Source organism: Anas platyrhynchos, chromosome 16 (genome assembly GCF_047663525.1).
Source record: "Anas platyrhynchos isolate ZD024472 breed Pekin duck chromosome 16, IASCAAS_PekinDuck_T2T, whole genome shotgun sequence".
Classification (NCBI taxonomy): domain Eukaryota; kingdom Metazoa; phylum Chordata; class Aves; order Anseriformes; family Anatidae; genus Anas; species Anas platyrhynchos.
Window position 1 is genome coordinate 6785632 of NC_092602.1, and position 22135 is coordinate 6807766.

Below are 22135 nucleotides of genomic sequence, written 5' to 3' on the forward strand. Positions count from 1 at the left end.
ACAAAATCCCTTCGTGGAATGGGAAAAATCTCTTCGTGGGGTGGGAAAATCGCATTTGTGCCGGTTCTGAAAGCAAGGGACAGGATCGGGCCCTCCTCGGCCAGCGGGGTCGCCCGCAGCTCCCAGCACCATCAAACGGCGTCCAACGCACAACCTGAGGGTAAAGGGGTGGTGGTAGTGGTGGTGTGTGTGTGTTTTTTTTTTTTTTCCTAAGTCTCTTTCAAGCTGAATTTATGTTTGTGTGATGAAATGCCCCTCTGTGTTTAACATTCCCAATGATCATTTGTTTCCTTAGCTCCATTACTCCTTTATGAGAGCGCCTTTCGCCCGGGCATGTTTAATCATAACCGCTTACGCAATATTTTCTTTGGGATAGATTCACTCAGCCTTATTACATATCAATTATTTCCTTACAACTTCGTTCCACACCAGCTGCTTTGTTATCTGGGCCTGCCACCCCCTACCCCCCCGGCGTGTGATGGGAAAGGAGGGAGACGTTTGTTTTTCCTAGGATAAAATACTGCTAATAATAATGCAGATTGAGGGGAAGGAGCGGGTGGGGGGAGAAGCCCCGCAGCCGGCCGGGGCTGGGTGCGCGGTGTCGCCGGGGATGCTCCGCGCTGCTGGGGGCGCTTTGGGGCAGAGAAAGGGGGCGCACGGGACCGCTGTGGGTCGCAGCCCCCTTCCTCGCCGTGGGGGCTCCCTTCCCGTGGGGGTGCTGGGGAGGTCTCCCCGTTCCCCTGCCTTGCGCCAAGCTCCGGGGTGCTGCGCCGCGCCTTGCGCCGTATTTTGGAGCCGCTGCGCGCTGCCTGCGCCTCCTGGGCTTGGCGCAGAGGAGAGGTTTTTTCAGTTTCAGAGCCTCCCCCGAGGACGTTTATCCCCCCCTCCTTCGAACATCCTGCAGCCGCACGCCTGCAAAGGACATTTCGAGTCCATTTGAGCTCCCTTCCCAAGCCCTCCTTGGGTTGGAAATATTTTCAGCGTAAGTTTTATCGGGATTTTACATCGTAAACGCGCTGCCAGACTTGGCTTCTCTCTTGCTCCTCTTTCCGATGCCTTGGAGCTCGCCGGCTTCCCACGGGGTCTGCCCTGGGATGCCCCCCCACCTGGCCACCCCCAGGGATATGCAGCAGCTCTGGCCCCATTCTCACGCCTCATCCTCTGCTTTTTACCCTTCTTGCCCCGAGCTCGGGAGGCAGTATTGGCAGTATTTCATTTCTCATCTATAGAGTCCGTAGCACAACCTAGATATCCTTTTTTTTTTCCTTTTCTTTACTTTTATTTTCTTTACCTTTTTTTTTTTTTTTTTAATCTTTCTCTGATGTTGAAAACCCTGAAATTCTCTGGTTAAGCCGTGCCTTTATAGGGGAAATATATATATTTCTTTATGTGGGCTATAAAGCTACTTTTGGGGAAGCAAGTGGGGCCGGTGTGTGTCCGACCACGAGTGGAGTGGGGGACACGCGGGTTTGGAGCACGGCAGGAGTCCTGGCCACGTAGGAAATGCTGGGGAATTGGGGGGTTAATGCTGAATTTCCTGGCTCTGGTGAGATGGTCTCTCCATCATCTTTACGCGCACACACATATATGTGAACAGATGACTTGGCACTGGCGAGCAACACTTAAAATAATGCCTCTGCCTCTGGCCAGGCCTGTGTAAATATCTCGCTCTCCCACATGCCCGCCTAGCTTTTCCTGATGCTGTGTTACTTGATCACAAATACATAATTTGCAAGAGTGTGTGTATACATAGGGCCGCTTTGATCTCGGTGCAGAAATACCCCCCCTCACATTTGGAGGGGCTGCTGCCCCGAGAACAAAAGCAGAGAATAAAAATGGTCAAATAACACATTTTCAAATGGGAAGCGTGTGTCGGCTTCCTCGAGAGGTTCTGGCACTTGGGGGGGGGGGGGGGGGGGGGGAAGAGAGAGGAAAAAAAAAAAAAAGAGACTTTATTGAACATATAAATTTAAACTTAGTTACCGCTAACAGTTGCCTTATAAAAGGGGTCCATATAACCCACGTCAATTTTTTTTCCCGGAGTCCCCCGGCGCGTTTCCCAGCGCACCCGATCTCTTGGCAGAGGCGGCTGCGAGGAGCGGGGCTGGCTGCGGGCTGTGCAGGGGGAGATGTTTATTTTTCAGTCATTGTTGGCTCCCTCCCCTGGATTATTTTACTGCTGCAGATTTAAGCCCTCTACTTATTTCTGATTCTCTGGCAGCTCTTTCCACGAGCACTCCCAGCTCTGCGCTTTCTCCCTTCGCTGCGTCTCGGGGTGGTGAAATTACAGGGTATGAGGGAAATGTGTAAATTATAGGGTTTATTAAAATGTAGGCGAGCGCGGCTCTCTAGGCGAAACAGATGCAGGATGGCTTGAAGTCAGCCGGCCTGACAAACTGCAGAGCAGGGGAATCATTAGAGGGGCATTTCCCGCAGGGAGAGAGGAAGCGGCCCTGGGGTGGGGGGAGAGGCTCTCCATCAGGGAGCTGAATCCCCAAAGCAGGGCTGCACCAGGGAGGTTTCTCCCAGTGAGCAGGATGAGGCCTTCGGGTGCGCATCCCCGGTGCTGGCATCCTGCATCCCCCTCTGCCACCCCCGGGGGGGTCCTGGTGCTCCCTGGTCCCAGCAACGCTCCAGAGCTTTCCCCCTCCTCTCCCCACCCAGCCTCGCAGGCGATGATTTATTTAGGCTAAAGCGTAATTCTCAGTTTATAGTTTGGCTTCTCTGATATTAACCTCGGCCGCTTTTATGTTAGTTTTAAGGATGATGAAGGGACTTTCGGCGGCAGGAGAAAGCTCTCGGCAGGACCTCAGAATTTGGGCACTGAGGTTCCAGCTCACTCTGCAAACTGGCAAGAAACAGGGCTGCAGCAACAATACAGAATTAGGGGGAGAAAATTAGCCCTGAATGAGGTCGCCTTAGAGCTGCCCCAGCTGCATGAAGCTGTTGTCATCCTGAAGGAGGGCAGAAAAACTTTCTGCGGGTCCCTTCTCATCTCAGGAGCTGCCCATACTCTTGCCCTTTGCCATCCTTGTCAGTGCTTCTCCGCAGATCCACGACTTAATGGGAAAGTTGTCTTGAAGACAACTTATCTGCCACAAGCACTGCCTTATTCCATGCCTGAGGTGTGCCTTATAGCAGTATTTGCTTTCACAGAAAGCCGTTAGGAAAGTGGGCTGTGGCGTTTGTGCTGCCTAGGATTGTGCAGTTCGGCACAGGGCAGCGAGGTTTAAAACCAGGTAGCAAGCCAGACAGCCCTGCTCAGGCTACTGGGACATCCTCTGTGGATCCCCCATGGTCTAAGGTAAATAGCTGGAGTGGTGCTAGCTGCAGTACACTGAAGTTTCCCTGAGAGTTTTACCAGCCCTGCCATGCTAAAGAAGCACAAAATAGCCTTTGAGCTGCAGAAAATCACACAAAATCACACCTGTAGGGTCTTGCAACTCCCTTAGTCCCACAATATTGATTGCTCATAAAAGATCCTGCAGTGGGAATGCTGGAGATATTCTCCTGTATCCATCAAATGTTTAACACGATCGAGTCTTTTTACACCACTCCTGTTTCAATATCTCACGGGGCTGATGAGGTCTGTATTTTTTCATTATGTTCTGTTTGTTTTGGAGGATGTCGGATCTTGGCAGAGCAGCGTAAAGCAGACAGAAAGGTTAACAAAGGAAAACATTGTTTACTAATCCCTTCGCGTGCTCCCAAAGCCTTTGAGGCAACTAAAACATGGTAATAAAATAGTAATTAGTAAGTGCATTCAGGTATTCATTCAGTTTAGGGATCTCCAGCAACCTGGTGTTTGTTAAGCACCACGTAGCTGTCATCTGCCCCTGCTCCTGGGTCTGAATTGGTGCAAAAGGTGCCTGCCAGCCCCTCATCCCTTCCTTGATTCACGGCAGTGGCCATCAGGTGTGGCTCTCGACTAGTGGTCTGAAAGCTGACCTAAGAGCTCATCTGCTCTTCTTCCTCCTCCTTGGTTTTCAGCTGCTTTGGGTCCCTTCTAACTGGGATTTTCTACTACAGTTGTTTAAAGGGAATGCATGGAATAGGAAATGGTCCTTATGCAGCTCTGGGAGTGGAAGAGGAGACAGGTCTGGGTAGGAGAGACAGCTGGATTTTAAATAACAAGGATGTGGAAGAGCTCGGGCTGGATAGTGGGAAAGGGAGAAGAGGGCAGGTCAGTGGGGAGCAGGGGGAGAGCAACTCCCTGACAAGCTCGGTTCCTCCTCTGGGGAAGTCTTGCTCTAGACAGATGGAAGAATTGGTGAGAGCTTTGTGTTCTCATTCAGTGTCGTTTCCTAGCTAAAATGCCTTTGAAAGACAAGCAGATTTGCAAATAAAGGACTGTCAAAACCAGCTCCTCAGTTCAGATTTCTCTCTTTTTTGAAATAGGAAGGGGAGTCAAAAGAGGCTGGTTGCTGAATGGAAATGTGCCTAACGTGATGTGGAGAGAGCTTATGCACTCAACAGTTGTATTCTCAGAGCAAATAGGGGTCTTTTGTGCTGCTTGATATTTCAGCAAAAGCTTAAGAGGAAATGAAGCAAACCCGTCTGCATTTCCAGGGGGAATTGTGCAGCGTGCGTGCTGGAATATCTCCCCCTTTTCCCTTGGACTTTATGGCTATTTTTATGTTCCCAATCCTGGGCACTCTGACTACTTCTGGGGTGCTCTTATTATTCCTATTGATATTTGCTTTTGATTCTTGAACATTGGCTCTTTTCCCCGATTTTAAAATGATTTTTTGGAGACGACTAGGTTGCCTTTTCCGCTGCTGGCTCAGCCTGGGTGAGGGAGATCTTTGCATAAATGTCAGTGCTTTGCCTCTGCACTTATCTCAGCCGTACATAATTCTTCCAGTGCTCCGCTGATTTCCGAGACACGCACAACGTGGCGAGTGCAATGCTCATTCCTCGATGCAGAGGACCAGGGGAGCGGGTTCATGTGTTTGGAAACATTAGGACAGCTGGCTGGGCAGTAGCTATCAAGTGTGAGGGTGATTAACGGAACGGAGGCCTGGAGGCTGCGAGAGCAGAATTACTGGGCTGCGGAGATGGAAGAAGGCAGGTGTCAAGTGCTGGCTCTCAGCTGTGCATGGAGCTCGTGTTATTCCATGATCTAATGCCCAGGCCAGTCACCCCCTAGTACCGAGCTTAGATGTTCCTCAATTAATGAACTAAACAAAGCAAAGGTGCTAGGTGAAGAGTCGCTGGGTAAAATTGTCCTGCTAGAGCTGTAGCCGCACTCGCAGGACGTGTAGGCAATAGTCCTGACTGATGTAACAGTGAGTAAAGAGTGCACGGGGCTAGCTGTGTGCAGGAGGCGATGATAAAACAGGCGATATTTAGTGGGAGGGAGATCCTGCCTCGCTACTGAGCAGGTCTGAGCTTCTGCTGCTGGAGTCAAGTGGCTTGGACAGTTGCCTGGGCTCTCCGCTTCAGCAGGCTGCTCCTCCTGCTGCATCTATCAGCCTCTGACTTCTTGTTTCCACTCCTGTGCCAGCTTTGCCCATCCGTGTCACGTTCCAGAAGAAAAAGGTCACGTAGCCGTTCGTGGTTTCTCTCTCGCCTGTCTGCTTTGCAGTGATGGCACTTTGATGGACGGCCCACCAAGCCCATTTTCTGCTGCCGTGTTTTTTGGGCTCTCCATGCCTCGGCAGCAGGTCTGTTGTCACAAATGTTTGTGTGAGGTTTGCTGTCTTGGCATACAGCTGATGCGTGAACTAGGCACGAGTACTTTTTTTGCAAGCGTGTCTAGGCACCATATCCTTTCTGCCTAAAAATGGCTTGGCCTGTTGTAACGATCCCCCTCGAAATTATCAACGTGTCCCTCTTCTGTTTGCTGCTGTGGCTTCAGTTCCTCTTTCGGCCGCTTGGGACGTGACATGGGTTTTATATGCGAAGGCAGAAAAGCCTAGAGGATTTTATTGTGTGATATGGGGAGGATGGATGGAGATGGGAACCCTGAGAATTCCCAGCCAAGGATCGGAGGAGGCGCAAATGAAGCAAAACTGAAGCAGGCTATTTGAGGCAGGGGGGGACTTCTGCTGGTGGGATAACAGCAGAAGTGGTCCTGGCTTTTCCATTTGAAAGGAAGAGCAAGGATGTGGGAAGGGAAGAGGTATACGAGCCCACTGTGGGAGAGCAGAGGCTGAAAGGAGGCCCCAGCATGAATTCTTCCCTTCCCACTAACGTAGAGCGTTTTCTCTATTCTGTACAGAACATGATACTCTCTTAGGAGTGACCCCCCTGACCTCCCGCCTCCTGATAGGATGGCGAGTAAGTGAGTGCAAAATAAATGGCACCAAATAGACTTTTTCAAAGAGAACAAGGGAAATAAATCAGGTTATTCTGGTGCTGCATTGACAGCACGTCAAAACAACTCCCCAAAGCGTGAAACTTGGCTGGGGAATGGTAATTCCACTGCCATGATACTTGCATGCCAGATGTATAGCTTATCATCATGTCTGTCTGTCTGCCTACCTGTCTGCCTACCTGCTGTTATTCCAGGACCAATTTTTTAAGGACAAATACAATTTGTATGTTCCTACCTCTGGCTTTGGAGCAGTAAGCGGGATCTAAACATATGAAGATTGCTTAGGGAGGGAAGTCTACCAGCTTGGAGTGGTTGGTGATGCAAGATAGGAGAATAATCTTTTGGTCAGTGAGGTTCATGGTTGTATTTCACTTACTGTAGAAGTTCTCTCGCTGAGATGAGTACGTGCATGGGCAGGTGGAAGGCCCCACTCCAGGCTAGCATTACCCAGAGCACCTTCCCACCTTTCTGAAGAGCAGTGACAAACAGATCTCGAGCTTTTCCTGCCAGAAAACGCATTGCATCGTATTCTGCTGAGACCCAGCCTTCACAGCGCACACAGAAAATTACTGCTCGGTAATTCCACAAGGAAATGGAGAAATGAAATCCAAACACGACGAACACCTCCTAGGCCTTCAGCATTGATCTGTGCTGATCAGTACAAGCTGATGAACGAGGTGTAAGAAATCAGGCTGGGGAGCTCCCCACCCTCTCCTATGTGGTTCTCCGGACATACATCGCTGAGCTTGCTGTGTACAGGAGTCTTTGAGAGTGAATGCATTTGTGGATTTCATGCCTGCAAACTTGATGGTTACCCCAGTATGCACAGAATAAAGAAGGCTTAGAAATGCTGATGAAGTTAGTTAGTATACTGGAACATTCCTGTAGATTTCTATAAGTTCAGGAAAAAAAAAACTGTAAAAAATTATACTCCCTAGTAATTTCCAGGGCTAAAGGCTGAGCTCACTTCCAGTAGTGCAGCTGCTGTAAATTTATACTAATTAGCAGTAGTCTGAGTAATTTGGGGTGTAGTTAATGTTTTGGCATTGGTGTGCTTGTTTGTTTTTCTCTTTGGAGGATTAGGGGGAAATATATCTGCGCTGCACATTGGAGCTGGGAGCAGGAGGGGGGTTCTGTTGCTCATTTTGGACCAGATTTCCTGGCTGTGCAGTGTGTCTGCACAAGCAAAGTTCGGGATATAGCCAGTGGCTTGTGCACAGACCCCCTGGATCCCAAGGAAGCCACAGCAGCTCGGTCCTTTGGGTATTTTGTGTTTCTGGAGACAATCCCAACGTTGTCTGTGGGCAAGTGTAGGTCTCTCAGGAGCAGTGTGCTATCAGCAGCACTGCTGTCACAAGAAGCACCCAGACCAGGCAGATCTTCAGGACGAAGCCTCATCCATAAAGTAATCTTGATCCATAGGTATTTTTTGCCTGGGCTTAAATTTAGTGATTTCAGACAGGTTTGCCATGCAGGATGTCTGTCTGTCTGGTTCTCCCTCCACTGCTGGACACAACCAGTGCTGTACCAGCACCCATCCTACTCTCTGCACTGGGGTGTTGGTGCGTGGATCAATTAATGATGTAACCAGGAACGAACTGAGTACAGAAATCTGTACCCGTGTTACCCAGCAGGAAATGTCACACTGTACCACTTGATGCTGTGCTTGGTTTCAAAGGTCTGGCACTTAATAGGGATGAAGCTGTCCTGGTCACCTGCTCTGCAGGAGTTGTGGAGACCCAGCTAAGGTCAGAACCACAGTGCTAAGCTCATCATGTGCATTTAACAGGGCTAAGACATCAAAAAATCAGAAAGTTTAAGTTGGTTGTCTAGGCTCTCTGTAATCTCAGTGGTTGGGTAGGGGCTAGTCAACCCTACTGCTTTAGGAGGTGTCTTAGGACTGGACAAAACACCCTCCCCAGTCTCTCTCTTGATTTCAGAGGGATCCTGGTGTAACCAGGGTGGGCTAAATGCCTAGCCAAGGGAGTGTGAAGGAGGGAAGGGTCCCATGCAGCCAGCCAGTAGCAAGACAGGAGCAGAGCCCAGGTTTTGTAATTTCCCAGTTCCCAGGGCTTCAACCTTGTTTATTATCCTAATATCCCCGATCACCTTGGTTTATAAGCATCCCACTTCAAATAAAAGAGAGATGTCACACGTGACTTTGCTGCATGCGCAGTTCCCCCTTAGTTTGACGTCAGAGCCCTGCTACTGGAAGGTAAGGGAGGGGTGACAGCACGGGGAGGGACCACCTGCATCACCGAGCACAGGCGCTCACAATTACAGGTGACCATGTAATAGCCGCTTAATCCAGAGGGGTCCCCAGAACATCCACTGCATACGCTGCAGGCCATAAAACACTTCCCAACACCCTATAACAAATTTAAGACCCTTAGTACAAAAGACCAAAAGCCACAAAAACTCTAACATGCAGGAGAGATCAAGGGCATTGCCAGTGTCCCAGGTCCCGGCAGTAGCAGGGAAATTGTTAGGTGAAAATGTCCAGATGATCTTAGGAAGTGGACCATGGCCCACCCTACAGAGGAAAGCAAGAAAACCTTACCAGCCCCTGCCAAATCTGACCCGAGGGGAAATTCTTTCCTGAATACGGGCCAAAACCCAAAGTAATTGCACATGTAGTCTTTAAAAATGGATTTTATTTAGGAGAAACACATTGTCATCATCATCCTGTAAACTGCGCCAAATGTGCACTAAGGACTTCCCGTAGAAGTAGAAATTGAAAGGCTATTTTATTTTTTTATTCTGCAGAAATGCAGCAATGAGTAAGGTGGCTCCATCCCACCACAACCTGGTTGGAGGCCCCTGTGCAGGTACCCCAGATAGCTCAGGGCAAGAGGCATTGCTCAGCTGGAGCTGTTTTTTTCTCTTGCCAGGGTCCCCAGACAGCTAGGGTGTATTGGATTTATGGCTTACAATCAATCTCAGCCTTTTGAAAGGGTGACAGAGCTTTGTGGAGGGTTTACTTGAGGTCCTGGCCTGAGGAGCCCTGCGTGGTGTTGGTACATCTGCTGTGGTGGGTTTTGCACAGTGCAGCTCCTCTCTGCTTCACACAAAATTTTCTGTGATGCACAGAGCTTGTAAAAGTCCTAAGTGCCACTTAAATCTAACTGAGGGATACTGAAGGACCTGTTCTTAGGGCAAATTTGCTTCTGTTTCCTGCAGTCCCAACCCAGTTTCTCATTTTTCCTTCTCTGTTATTTGACTTTCCACTCTTGGTTATGGCAGTAATTGCCGTGAGAGCTATCTAGGCTGCAGTTTAACAGTGTCTGCAGAAGGATACAGATTTTAGAGTGTTTTCTAGGAAGGCTTACCCAAATTAAAGGGCTGCTGAGTCTCCAGCATTACTGATGTAGCCAGCTATATGCTCTGGATAGAGTCAAGACCGGGGCTGGGAAGGCACGAGCAGATGCTTCTTAATCTCTTAGCTCCTAAGCTGCTGTTTTATGAAAGGGCACACCGTTCTTCAAAGCATGGCCCTAAACGGCACAGAGCCATTGGGCTTGGACTTTCCAAGCTCCTGGCTGGTGTCTTAGGCACAACTGCCCTTGGCAGATGTGGGGGTTGGTGCTGACATGACTGACCTGTGCCCAGAGCTCACCAGGAAACTGCTTTGGTACTGCCTGCGAGCATGGGACATGTGCTGGTTCCAGGTGTAATAAGGACACTTATGCACTAGGGACTGCACAGACACCACCAAAACCAACTCAGGAGCTACCCAATGGGACGAGCCACGGCTGTTACACTCGGGGTTATGGAGGGCCATCAGGCTGTAGGTATTTGCAGCCCAGTGGTGAAGTGGCCACCTAATGATTGGTTGTATCATGATGTTGGTGGGGCGTGCAGAGGACTGATACTTCCAGTGCCGTGGGTGCTGTGACCTCTCCCTGGTGCAGCTGTGGGACAAGAAGCTGGGGCAGGGGGTCTCCAGCTGGGGACTTCCATGGAGTGAGGATGCAGCCCTACTGAACATCTTCCCTGCTCCGCCCGGTGACCTCCTCTCTGTTTCAGCTTTGTCCCCAGGACAGTGGCTTGCAGGCAGCCTAGGCAGGGCTGTGGCTTTTGGTCCAGCAGCGTGCTTCTCCTCCAAAATCTGCTGGCAGAAAACCTCTAGCAGAGGCAGCGTTGTGAGCAGCAGTGGTTTGTGTATGCCTGGCTGTCCAGTGGTGATTCTCTGAGACAGGAGTTGGCTCCTCCTGGCCCCCAGTCTGTTCTCAGTTGGCATCCAGGGCCTGCTTCCTTCTGAATTCACTGTCAGGATGCTCAGGCTGGCTGCTGAGGAGGCTGAGCTTTCTGGCAGCTTGGCTTTGATGGGAGCCTTGCTGCAGGCTCCCTTCTCATGCCTGCTGAGAGCCAGGAGTAGCACAATCCTTCTAGGAGCTGCTGCAGGGGAAGGGACAGCCCTGTGCCAGCCCTTCCAGCCCACATTGCCCTTCCCAAATCCCACCAGCTCTTCCCTTGCCCAGTTATCATGGCAAAACCAAAAACAACAAGATTTAATGACAGCTAAGCCATTACAGTCAAAGAGCCAAGTGTTGCTGAATGTTGACATCAATATTTTTAATAGGAGGATTTTATATATATATATATATATATATATATATATATGTGCATGTGTATTTGGAAAGAAGAGGCTAAAAGCAAAAGTCAGTGTTAAGTACAAGCAAGCATAAAAGAAATAAAAATAGCCCAGGTTGGACTGGGTGAGGAGAAGAGGAGGTCGCACTATTTCCATTAAACGTGACATTTAAATGGAGGGTGAACTTGATGCTTTGACAGGACCGTGCGCATCCCCTCCAGAGCCTGCTCCCGCAGAGCAGCGGCCACACGGCTTTGCCTGCTGGTGATCTCTGGTTAATTTGAGTGCTCCTCTTGGGTGCGGGGAAAATTCAGTGAGAAGAGGGATCATGAGCTATTTTCCAAAATTCTTGCGTCAGTATCAAGCTGCTCTGCTACTGGGGACTTGATTTTGGAACTGATGCACTCTTCATTCCTCTATGTGAGAAAAACCTATAAAAGGATGCACTTGAGTGTCACCCTTTTTAATGAAGACCTCTGAAAGCTGGCTTGGCTTTGAGGTATCTGTCTGGACTTTGGAAGGGTTCAGTTCTTCCGTGTTCAGAACCTGCTGAGCCTCAAGGCTGAATCTGGAGCTTGTTGTGGGTCCCCAGTCACTGGGGCCAGATCTTTGCCTGTTTTCGTGGTGTTTGTCTTTCTCCCAGCCAGAGAGTGGCCAAGGGGAACCTGAGCATCATCTCCTTCCAAACCACCCCAGGTAAAGCACGCATGGCAAATGGAGTGACAAAAAGTGTGAGCATACAGTTCTCTGTACTTCCTGAAGAAAAAAATAGAAACCAAGAAACCCACAAACCCACCCAATTTCCACTTCTCTGTGATTCCAAGTGGACAGTTTGATGCGGTGAGATGTGTTCGGGCTCTGCCGAGTGGGGCCACCCTGCCGGTGCTGCTGGAGTGGGTCTATCCAGGGACAGTCCCCAGTGCTTCCTTGCACCCCGTGTGGCTGTAACCCCAACCCAGCCTGCCAGGCAGAGCCCTCTGCAGGCATTAATAACCTGGGGAAGGTTCCTGGTGCTGCGGCCAGAGCAGGCCTCGCTGCGCTCTGAGTCCTGCGCCAGTCGTAGGGGTCAAGCTAATGCTGACACTGGGCCCTTTGATTGTGCTTGATTCATGTGCGTACACCACTGGTAGGTCAGATGGGCCGTTAATCCCCCAACCCTTCCCCCTTCCCCAGGAAAAAAAAAAAAAAGGGAAGGAAAATGAGAAATAAGTTTAGCGGGCGACTTCCCAGCTCGTTTTGAGGCTTGTGATGTGAGCAGGCTGCAAGGTCTGGTTGTTTAGGATTGAGGATGTTTTCTGTGCTCTTTGGGTTTGGTGGTAGCCTGGTGATTGAAAAGCACAGGAGGAGAAAAGTGGAGCTGATGTGAGCAGCGGAGCCGGGACTGGCAGATCCTCTCAGGGATGGGTAGTAGCTGCCGAGCCCTATGGCAGATCTGGGGGTGCCCTGGGATATGCAAACAGAGATTAAATTCCTATTTACATTTATATTTCTATTTAAATTCGTGTTTATTTAAATTTCTATTTAAATTCTGCACCCGGTGGGCAGGAGGAGGCAGAGTCGTGCAAAACAGCGCATCCCCACCCGTTGCCCATACATAAGAGAGCTTTAGTCCATTCATTTCCTTTCTTCGTGATTTTTTAATTGATTTACTTAGTGTTACAGCTGATGAAATGAACCGAGTGTCATGGGGAGCCCCCGTCGGCAGTTTAGAGGTTTCTTCTGCCAGGACACAGGGGGCTGGGGCAGCCCCGAGGTGGGATTTCTGCGGGGGTCGTCGGGCTGGGAAATTCCGAGATTGGGGCTGGAAATGGGGGGGCTGGGGCCCCGACACCCCCTTGGAGGGCTGAAAATAGCTGAGCTCCGGGCTGGGGAAGCTGGTGTGGGCAAATGCCCAATTAGGGAATCTTTGTCAGATTCGGGCAAGCCGAGATAAGTTTCTTTTATCAGCCTATAAAAATACCACTTTCACTTATCTGGAGCTACCTACGCCGCGCAGCTGCAGGAGGGGGGGGGAGAGGAGGGGTTACGGAAGGGCTTGGGGGGGTGCAAAACCATTTTGTGCTCCTCAGCGAGCCTTCTTCCCCTCCTCTTCCTCCCCTTGTAATGGTGCCAGGGCACGAGGGGGCTCGGGTCGCAGCACGGAGGGCACCCCCCATCCTTTTCCCTTTTATTTTTCCATTTCCCCCCAAGCATTGCGCTCCGGCTGAGCCCACGCGTGCTTAGGGCAAAGCTCCGGGGATGCCGTGGCACCCATGGGTGGGAGTGAGCCCACTGGGTGGGGGGCACCCATGAATGCGGGTGCGTACCAAGAACCCCACTTCGGGTGCGTAGCTGTTGGCTGGGTGCCCAACCGTGCACGCATTTTTTTTTCCCCTTTTTTTCTGTGTTTCCATACAAATTCTCAGCTCCCCGCAGCTGGCACCCCGAGGCCAAGGGGCTCTCAGCCGGCCGTCTGTCCGGCCGCTGGGTGGCTGGAGGCACCGGGGGGGGATTAAAAAAAAAAACAGAAGACGTGCATCTGGGCGAGATCCGCCCTGCACGCATCTCCCCAGGAATACCCACACGCAAACAGAGGATCAAGACGTGGAGAGAGTGCTAACATGCATTCCTACTGTGGGAAAACATGCTGCACTTTGATTATTTTCTCTGTGGTTTCCAGTCTATTTGGGCTGGAGGAAAACGATCAGATACAGCGTGGAGGGGGGAAAAAAAGGTCAGACGTCTAAAGCCAAATGACTGCTTTCGAGGCTTTTTAGGGGAGAGTGTCGGTGGAGGGAAAAGATGATGGAAAAGGCGGGCTAAAGTTCGGTTTTGGGTTAAAATCCCCCAGTCGGGTCAGCCCAGGTGGGGCGTCTTCCTCATCCCTTATCCCCTCGAGGTCGGGGGGGAACGAAAATAGCCCCTTGCTATTTTTTTTTTAAGGCAGAACAAGCAAATCCAGCTGGCACAGGCAAGCTCAAAGCCGCTCCACGGATATCCCCACCATCGCGGGGGGGCCGTTAGGTAAATTTTGGCCATCGGGGCTGGAGGGTTAGACCGGGGAGAAGCGTTTCTCTTCGGATTTGGGCAGGCAAAACTTAGCACGGGATTTTTTTCCTATCCCCTTTCGAGGAATAAACGCCGTCCCCGCCGCGGGTGGGACGCGGAGGCTGGCAGCGGGAGGACACGGAATGGGGGGGACACGGGGAAGGGGCAGCCCCCAGGGCAGCCTGTCCCATCGGGCCCGTACCTTTCGCACAGATTTGCTGTAAGGGCTTGGAAATTCTTTTCCAAATATAGCCCCGGAGCGCCCGTGTCCCCCCGCCTCCTCCCGGTGCCCTTCACCAGCGCAGCCCCCACCCGGGCCGTGCCCGGTAGCCGGGGGGGGGGGGAAGCTGGGTAGCCTCAAGGGTCGAGCCTTCCACGCAAAACACGCGTGGAAAGCCACCGAGCCCAGCTGCTCTTCACTTTTCCTGGGAAGTGGATTATTTTATTTATTTAATTTATTTTGAGGGGGAGAAGGGGATGCTGCGCTCCCCGTGTTTGAATTTTCGTGTCCTCCGGGCGTGGGGGGGGCACTGCTGTCACCTCCTGTCCCTTCCTTCCCGAAGCAGGGCACTTTCCCCGCCTGCCGTGATACCCACGCAGCGGAGGGCCAAGAATTTCCTCTCGTAACCACGCGGCCTAACCAAAAACTGGGAAATCCCACCCAAAAGTCCTTGGAGAAAAAAAGGGCGCAGTGCTGGTGTGGGGGGAACGCCCAAAGGAAACGCTCAGCTCCGGGGCTTGGGGGCAGGACAGAATTTTGAGGAGAGAGCCCCCCAGCACCATTCCTGTCCTCGAGGGGTATTTTGCCGGATTCCTCCTATTTTTGGACCACTGATGCCTATGTGGTGGGGGACAAGGAGGGGACAGCACTTCTCACCTCTGCCGGGGGAGCCGAACCCCCTGCCAGCACCTGGAGCGGGGGCACCCCTCCCGGGGAGCCTTCAAAGATCATTTTAGCAGCGCGTTTCGTTGTAATATATATTTTTATATATTTTTTTCCGTTATGAAAGGCTCCGCCTGGGTTGTTTCTCCCCCATCACGTTTTTATAGTGAGATCAAGGATAAGCTTGTTGCGTTGTGGTGGCGAGTCGTTAGTTTCTCCCCCCCCCCCTTTTTTTTTTTCTTTTTTTCTAAACTCTCTTTGGGGTAAAGCTCTAAGAAGTTTGCGGTTCGCCCGGTGCAATTAAGAGGGAGAGGGAGCGAGATCTTGATTGCTTCTGCTCGTTCTGATCGCTTCGGAGGCGGGGGGGGGGGAGAGGCGGGCGGGAATTGATTTTAGATTTCTCTTTTATGTCGGGTCTGGTTTCTGGTGATTAAATTTCTCTCTTATGTGGACTGAACCTACGGATAACTGATTAATAACATGCCACTTGGCGCCAACACGGGGTCTCGAGGCCTTTAATCGACAAGATGCACAAGAGAACAGAGAGAAACACAGAGCAGGACAAACTCCACCAACTATTTTAGCCTGCTGTTCTCTGCCTCGGCGGATTTTTTTTTTTCATCTATTCAGTATTTCCTGCTAAACTCGTAAACTTTATTTGATTTACAGCTATTTCATGAACCTGCTTAAACTAACATGTGTTCCGTCTTGTCCAACTGAATCATAAAAAACAATCTTGGATCCAAACGAGATTTTTTTTTTTTTTTTAAGAAACAAGTTATTAATGACAGAAAATAGGCATTGTCTCGAACGGCGGCTGCTCCGGCCTCCGGGGGCCGGCAGCCGAGGGGGGAACCGGGCTCGGAGCCGCAGGTAGTGCCCGGGTTCTCGGCTCCACCGGGGGAGGGCTTTGCGCGGAGATTTGAGCTCTTTTCTTTATTTTTTAATTATTATTCCAAAGCATAAAATATTTATTCTTTGGAAGTGAACGGTTTCCAAGCGCATGGGACCCAAAAAGTGCTCTCCAGAGCTGCGCTGGCAGCCTGCAAATGCACGGGCAAGAAAGCAAAGACACCAGGCTGCTTCCAAAAAACAGCTGCTGGGCACGAAAAGAGCTGTTGATACTGTCTTAAATACGGGAAAACATCCTTTTTTTGGGGGGGGTGTGCACAGCCACCGCTACATCTAGACCAAAATAGACAAGGACGTACCCAGCTTGAACGCTTGATATAGGTGAAACAGGTATAAATATATGGCGATGTACATAATATATATTTATTACATATTTAGGGGAGCGCGCATGTGTGTGCATGAAACGGTCTTCACCCAGCCGAGTGTCACCCCAAACAGCCCTTTGCATCCAAACTCTCAGCCCCATTCCTCATATCCGTGGGGAAAAAAACCCTTGGGGACAGCGACCTGCAGCCCCCAGCCCCCAAACCAATTTCGGTGCTGCAGCGCAGGGCTCTGAGATTTACAGATCGCGGCCTCATCCAACACTTGCACAAGGGGCAAGGCTATGGATGGGGGAGGAAAGGTTCGTTTTTTCCTGGTCTCTTCATTCTGTGAATATTTCACATTATTATTGTTATTATTGTTATGCGCCTAACGTTAGTTGGGGAGCACCACCACACCGTCCCATTTAGGAGCCGTTTGGGTAACACATAGGAGCTGTATTTTCACGGCGAGGACAACGTGGATTTGGGGGATGCCCCTGCCACCCGCCCGAAGCCGGGACCTGGAAGTTCCCAGCCGCTGTCCCCGGGATGGGAGTGGAGCTGGGGACCGCATTCGCCTTTCTGGGTGCTGGGGAGGGCATCCGGACCCCAAATCGCGTGATGGTCCCGTTATTACCAAGGATGACTTCAGCCAGGCTTGGCCGCGCTTTCGCTCTGCGTTATTTAGGGCAGGGGAAAGAAATAGGACGGGGACGGGGAAAATGAGGGAAAACGGGGAAAAGGAGAAAGAAAGCTAGAGAGAATAGAAAGGGGGAGAGGGAGAAAAAAGAAAAAAGTGTTGGGAAGTAAGGGAGAGAGAACACGTGGCGGGGCGAGGGCGCTGCGCCGTGCCCGGGGTGCTGTCCCCACTCCCGTCCCTTGTCCCCTCTGGGGCCGGGGCCGTGCTGCGGCACAGGAGGGGACGGATGAAGCTGGCAGGTGGCCCTGGGGTGGCCTCGGGCCCCTCTCCCCAGCCCAGCCCGGGCCATCCCGCCCCCGGCTCCCCCGCCAAGGTCATTGCAAGATCACTTTCAGCGAAAGGCACGGGGCGCTGAAGACTTTCCCCCTCTTGCCCCCTTCAGCTTTCTTCCCAAGGCGAGAGTGAGGCCTTATCTTCTTTTATTTTCTCCTTCGGCCCGAGATAAAGCCCTGATTGACACCCTGTTTGGCGATGGCAGATTAGCGTTTCTATTCTGGCATCAATAATGCGCTTCGCTCCATCGGGACGCATTGATTAGGGCGGGGAGGGGGATGCTGAGCACCCCGTGCCAAAAAGTTACCCCCCGAGCTGGCTCCCTGAAAAGGGGGGAAATGAGAAAAAAGCCCAGTCCCCATTCCTTGGGCGGCACTGTGCGAGTAGGAAAATCTGGGGAGGGGACCGAGCCCCGGGCACCCCTCGGGATGCAGTTAAAATGCCTTTTTGGAGGCGGAGAGGGCTGGGAGAATGGGTCCCTCTTGCTCCGGGGATGCTTCTAGCCCGATTTTGGGACTCCTTCACCCACTCCCCGGTTGCTAGCTGGGACTTGAAGGGGGGGAAAAAGGGAAAAAAATGGGATTTCCATCCCACGGGCACGCGTGGGAGGCAGCGCTGGTGCCTGCACAGCGCCACGTTTTGCAGCCCTGCCTCTGCCCCGCTGGTTATTTTTCATTTTCGTCAGTGTTTTAAAGCCTGGACTTTTCCTGGGAAATTAATGGGCTGGGAGGAGGGGGTGTTTTTTAATTGCAAACTTTTTTTTTTTTTTTTTTAAGTAGTAAGAAGGGCGGGAAGAAAGACCCGAAACCACAGACTTTTTAAAAAAAATGCTATTCACCTGTAATAACGAAAAAACAAACAAAAAGTTCGACCCAGGTATCTACACCAAAGGCTCTTATAAACGTAGAAATTCTCGACCACCGAAAGTGGAAATAGTGAGACGAGGAGAGCTGTGTTTGTGTTACTTTGAGACAAACATCTTTCTGACAAACCCTCAAATCAATACAGCGAGCCACTGCTCAGCCCCCCCCCCCCCCCAAAAAAAAAAAAAAGGAATAAAAAGAAGAGTGAATGGACCAAAGTACATCCAGAGAGGATGATTATTTTAAATACTTGTTTTCTCCCAGGTGCGTATTTCGCCAAAGCGGGTATGCGGCCAAAAAAAAAAAAAAAAAGGATTTAGAAATAAAAGAGGGGAGAATTGGTCGGAGAGAAGTAAATTACCTAAAAGTGGAAAAAATATATTCTTGCTATGGGGGAGCTGGAAAAAAAAATGGAGTTAGAGAGCCAAAAATGCTGCAGTATATAGGTTTTATAAGCTCCGAGGCGGTCAGCGGCGCACTGCCCCGGCCCTGGGCAGGGGCGCTCCCGGGGAGCTGCAGCGGAAAGGCTCCGGGCTTTGGTGCGGCCCCAAAAAGCGGCTTTAAAGGCAGCGAGTAGGGCTGGGGGGGCGAGGTCTCGCTCCGCACTATTTCTTACTGCTGACACCTCGACCCCACTGCAAACCGGCACCCCGGCCGTGCCCCCCTGCCGCCTCCTCTCCAGGGTGAAACCCGCCAGGAGAAACCTCGAGGGCCCCCCTGCCACCCTCTGAAGGCGGCGAGGGGGCGGGGGGGGGGGCTCCACCAGGCTCCAGCCATGCCACCCCCAAAAGCGGGGGCTCCCCGTGGTCTGCGACCCCCGGGCGCGGGGAGGCCGGGCCCGGGTTGAGGGGGCCTGATCCTGCGCTGGTGGAGAGGAGCTGAGCGAGCCGGGGGGGGGCTGAGAGGGCTCCCCCACCCGGCCACGCACCCCCGGCCCACACAGGTAAGTGCCCACGGTGAGGGGGGGTGCTCGGGCCCGTGGCTGCTGAGGGATGCTTGGGGATTTCAGCGAGTGCGGGAACCTATAGCGCCTATAGATCGGTGTATAGGCGGTGCGCGCACATCTGTCCGCTCCCCAGAATTTTTTTTTTATTTTTTTTTATTTTTTTGGGGGTGTGCACGGCTTTGCACGCACTCTGGGGAGCGAGCAGCGGGATCCAAGAGGGTGGAGGCGGATTTCTGCTTGTGCTCACCCAAAATGCGTGCGGGAAATATAGTTGGGAATGGAAAGAGCCCCGCGTGGGTAGCGGCAGGAGCACGGGTGGCTTGCACACGCGGAAATGCTGCTGTGTGCGTGTGCACGGCGGCCTCGTTATTTGCACGTGTGGCTTGGCGATGCGCGTGTCTGGGCATCCATACAGCTCTCATATTCTCTCTCACCGATGTCTTTCTGCACGCGTGTGCGTCCCACGTGCAGCCTCCATGTATAAAATTTGCATCATTTCTTTATCGAGGACACGGCCCCGTGCCTGCGTGGTTTATTTTTTTGGCAAACCGCGCGTGTGTTCGCCCCCGGGCGTGCGCGCACACCTCTGGGTCACGTATATATATATTTATATATATATATATAGGCTCCTATATGCTGCCGCTCTGCTCCGACTGCTTGGGTTTGGCCCGTTATAGGGCCGCGTTTGGCGGCTCCAAACAGCAGGGCAGGCATTGCAAAGGGCATGATCGTCCCTAGGCTGCCGGGGGGGGGGGGGTGAGGGGGTTCGCCCTCCCCACCCCTCATTTGAACGGGTGTCCCCAATTGAAGGCCATGCAGGGTAAATGGGGGCCGGGTGGGGGGCTTCTTCTCCCCGAACCCCCTTTTTTTTTTTTTTTTTTTTCCATCCTCTCGGCTGCTTTTTGCCAGGGCCTGCTTCCCGAGGAGCCCCGAGTGTCGGCAGGGCTGGGGGGGGCCCTTTTTGGGAACACTTACCCGGTGTCCAGATCCTGCAGCAACTTCTCGCTCTTCCTTAGGTGATGCTCTTTATTTTCTCTTTCCTTATTTCTCCTCCTCCTCGTCCTCCTCCTCCTCTCTCTTTTTTTTTTCTGTTGGAGGAAAGAACGTTTTAAGCATCTTTGGTGAAATGTTTGCCGCAAGCTGCCGCGACTGCATCGCAAAAATCCCCGCAGGTTAATAGGAAAGGCGATGGGACGCAGGGAGCGCCGCGGCTCCTCTGCAGCCACTGGCTGCGCTGGAGGGATTTGGGGGTTTGGGGCTTTTTTTTTTTTTTTTTTTTCCTTGTCAATCTCATTTGGCAAATAATCGCCTCGATTTACTACTTTTTTTTTTTTTTTTAATCACAGCAAATAATTGGTTCCCGAAGCACGCTTGAATCTGTGCAAATAACCAGGTTATCATTTACTATATATAGCCCAGAGTGTTTGCTTCCAGAGGTGCCTGAGCATTCATTTGACAAGTTTCCTGCTCACTCTAATAGCGTTTTTTTTTTTTTCTTAAAAATTAAGCTGAATAATGCCAATACGGTTGGATTAACCGGGCTGCTCCTGATGAAGCGGGAGCTTTGCTACTGGTTTCCCCCTTTTCCGCCCCAAGAAAGAGTGGGTTTTCTTGGAGTTTCCAGCGACTCCGTGCCTGCTTGGGTGATACACACACATATATAACACGCACTCCGTCACACCCACATATATACATGTGCGTGCGTTGTGTGTCTTATATATTCATGTCTATACGTGCACTCGCATCTTTATGGGAGGGTGCACACACGCAGAGGAGCACGGCCAGCCTCGGCGTAGTTTGCGTTGCGCCAGTTTCTTTGGAAAAAGAAAAAAAAAAGAAAAAAAAAAAAAGAAAGAGAAAAAAAAACAGGAATCTCACTGATAGGGCTTTAAAAGAGGAGAATAATACAAATTAACCTTCCATTACTGCTGCAGTCAACCATGACAGAATAGGCCAGTTGCGTGGTTGGTGACGTCTCCGTGTCCTATAGGAGCAAAGCTCGTGAGATAGCAGCTATCGCCTTGAACTCTCTTTATTTTATTGGAGTATGGCTGGTAATAAACAGTAATATTTAATTTGTCTGAGACCACAAATCGGCTTCTAGCTGGAAGGCTCCTTCGCATTGACATTACAGTCCTAGAGAGCCTGGACTTGCGGTCCTTTTCCCAGCTTTTTTTTTTTTTTTTTTTTTTCCTCCTTCTTCACCCCCCCCAACCTGCAGACGGAAATAAATTCGATTTATTTGCATCGTTTTCAACTTGTCTTCAAGGTGTTTGAGAGCTAGTGTGGCATTGGAGAGGTGAGTGCTCGCTTTGCGCTAGCAGTGCTTTCAGGCAGCGGGCAGCAGCCGTGCTCCTGCAAACTTCGAGATTTTCACTTTTCCCTTTCTTTCTGGCGAGGGGAGGTGGTGATCTCTCTCGCTCCCAGCTGCGGGCAACCTTTTTCCCTCGCTGCTCGGATTTATTTTTTAAGGAGAAAAAAAAAATCTCGGGCTCGCTGGCTGTTTGGGGAACCTTCCCCCAGCAGCCGTTGCTTTCCCCTCGGCCCGGCTTTCCCCCAACCTGGACGGGAGCTGCTGCTTTTCTTGTTTTCCCCCCAATTTGCACCTTTCCGAGGGCGGCCAGGGAATGGAAGGGCTCCTCCAGCATTCGCCATGCCAGCACCCAGGCCGGGGCTTGGGGCTGCGGCACCCGCGGGGGAAGACCCGCCCGGTTTGCTCCTTCGTTTGTTTGTGTTTGGAAGGGCTCCACGGCTCGTTTCCCTCTAAAAATAATGAAATATGGGACTAGCTTTGTTCTGTTTGTTTAAGTAGCGTTCGTTGGCTAATTCTCTGCGGCTACAAGTGCAGTTATTTTATTATTCTGATTTGCAACCGTTTAGCGTGTGCTGGGTCTCCTCGAGTCGCTGTGGAACTGGCGTGCGCCCGGGGAGGGTTTGGGAGATGCCAAATTTACACCCACACATGCCCCCCCCCTCCCCCCCGGAGCCACTCACCCCCGCGGACTTTTCGCCCGGTGCCTATTTTATTTTTATTTTTTTGCTCACCTCCAACTTTTCGGGGGGTTGCGGCGTTATCGCGCCCTGCGAGGGCTCGGAGCAAGGCTCGATTTGCTGAAACTTCGGCGAAATGCACGAGAAATGTCCGAGAAGGAGAAAAGAGCGAAGGTTTGGGGGGGCGGGGGGGTTGGGGGGGGGCAAGGAGAAGGGTGGGGGAAGGAGGAGGAGGGTGGGCAGAGCAGATCTAAACCATGCCATTTATTCCAAGTCTTATCAAAAATCCGACTCGCCAATCTGGTTCTCTTCAGGCTGCAGA

General features: G+C 51.5%; 1 protein-coding gene and 1 long non-coding RNA gene across 6 annotated transcripts in view; one reads left to right on the forward strand and one right to left on the reverse strand.

Annotated features, from left to right (window-relative positions):
• The window catches only part of TBX5 (T-box transcription factor 5), a 127218-nt gene that overhangs the window by 65546 nt on the left and 39537 nt on the right, over positions 1-22135 (forward strand). Inside the window, exon 1 of one of the 5 annotated variants that reach the window (XM_038187434.2) lies at positions 18594-18819. The exons of 2 other annotated variants lie outside the window; for them this stretch is intronic. The gene's annotated coding sequence lies outside the window, so the exon portion shown is untranslated. Of the gene's footprint in view, positions 1-18593; positions 18820-20877; positions 21122-21861; positions 21988-22135 lie in introns of those variants that run through there. 2 more of the 5 variants (XM_038187435.2, XM_038187436.2) reach the window with 2 other exon arrangements.
• On the reverse strand, positions 16077-22003 carry LOC119718529 (uncharacterized). The gene is made up of 3 exons (XR_005269673.2): positions 21868-22003; positions 19798-19910; positions 16077-16715 (listed from the first exon to the last, which is right to left on the reverse strand). It is a non-coding gene; the product is annotated as an uncharacterized lncRNA (long non-coding RNA).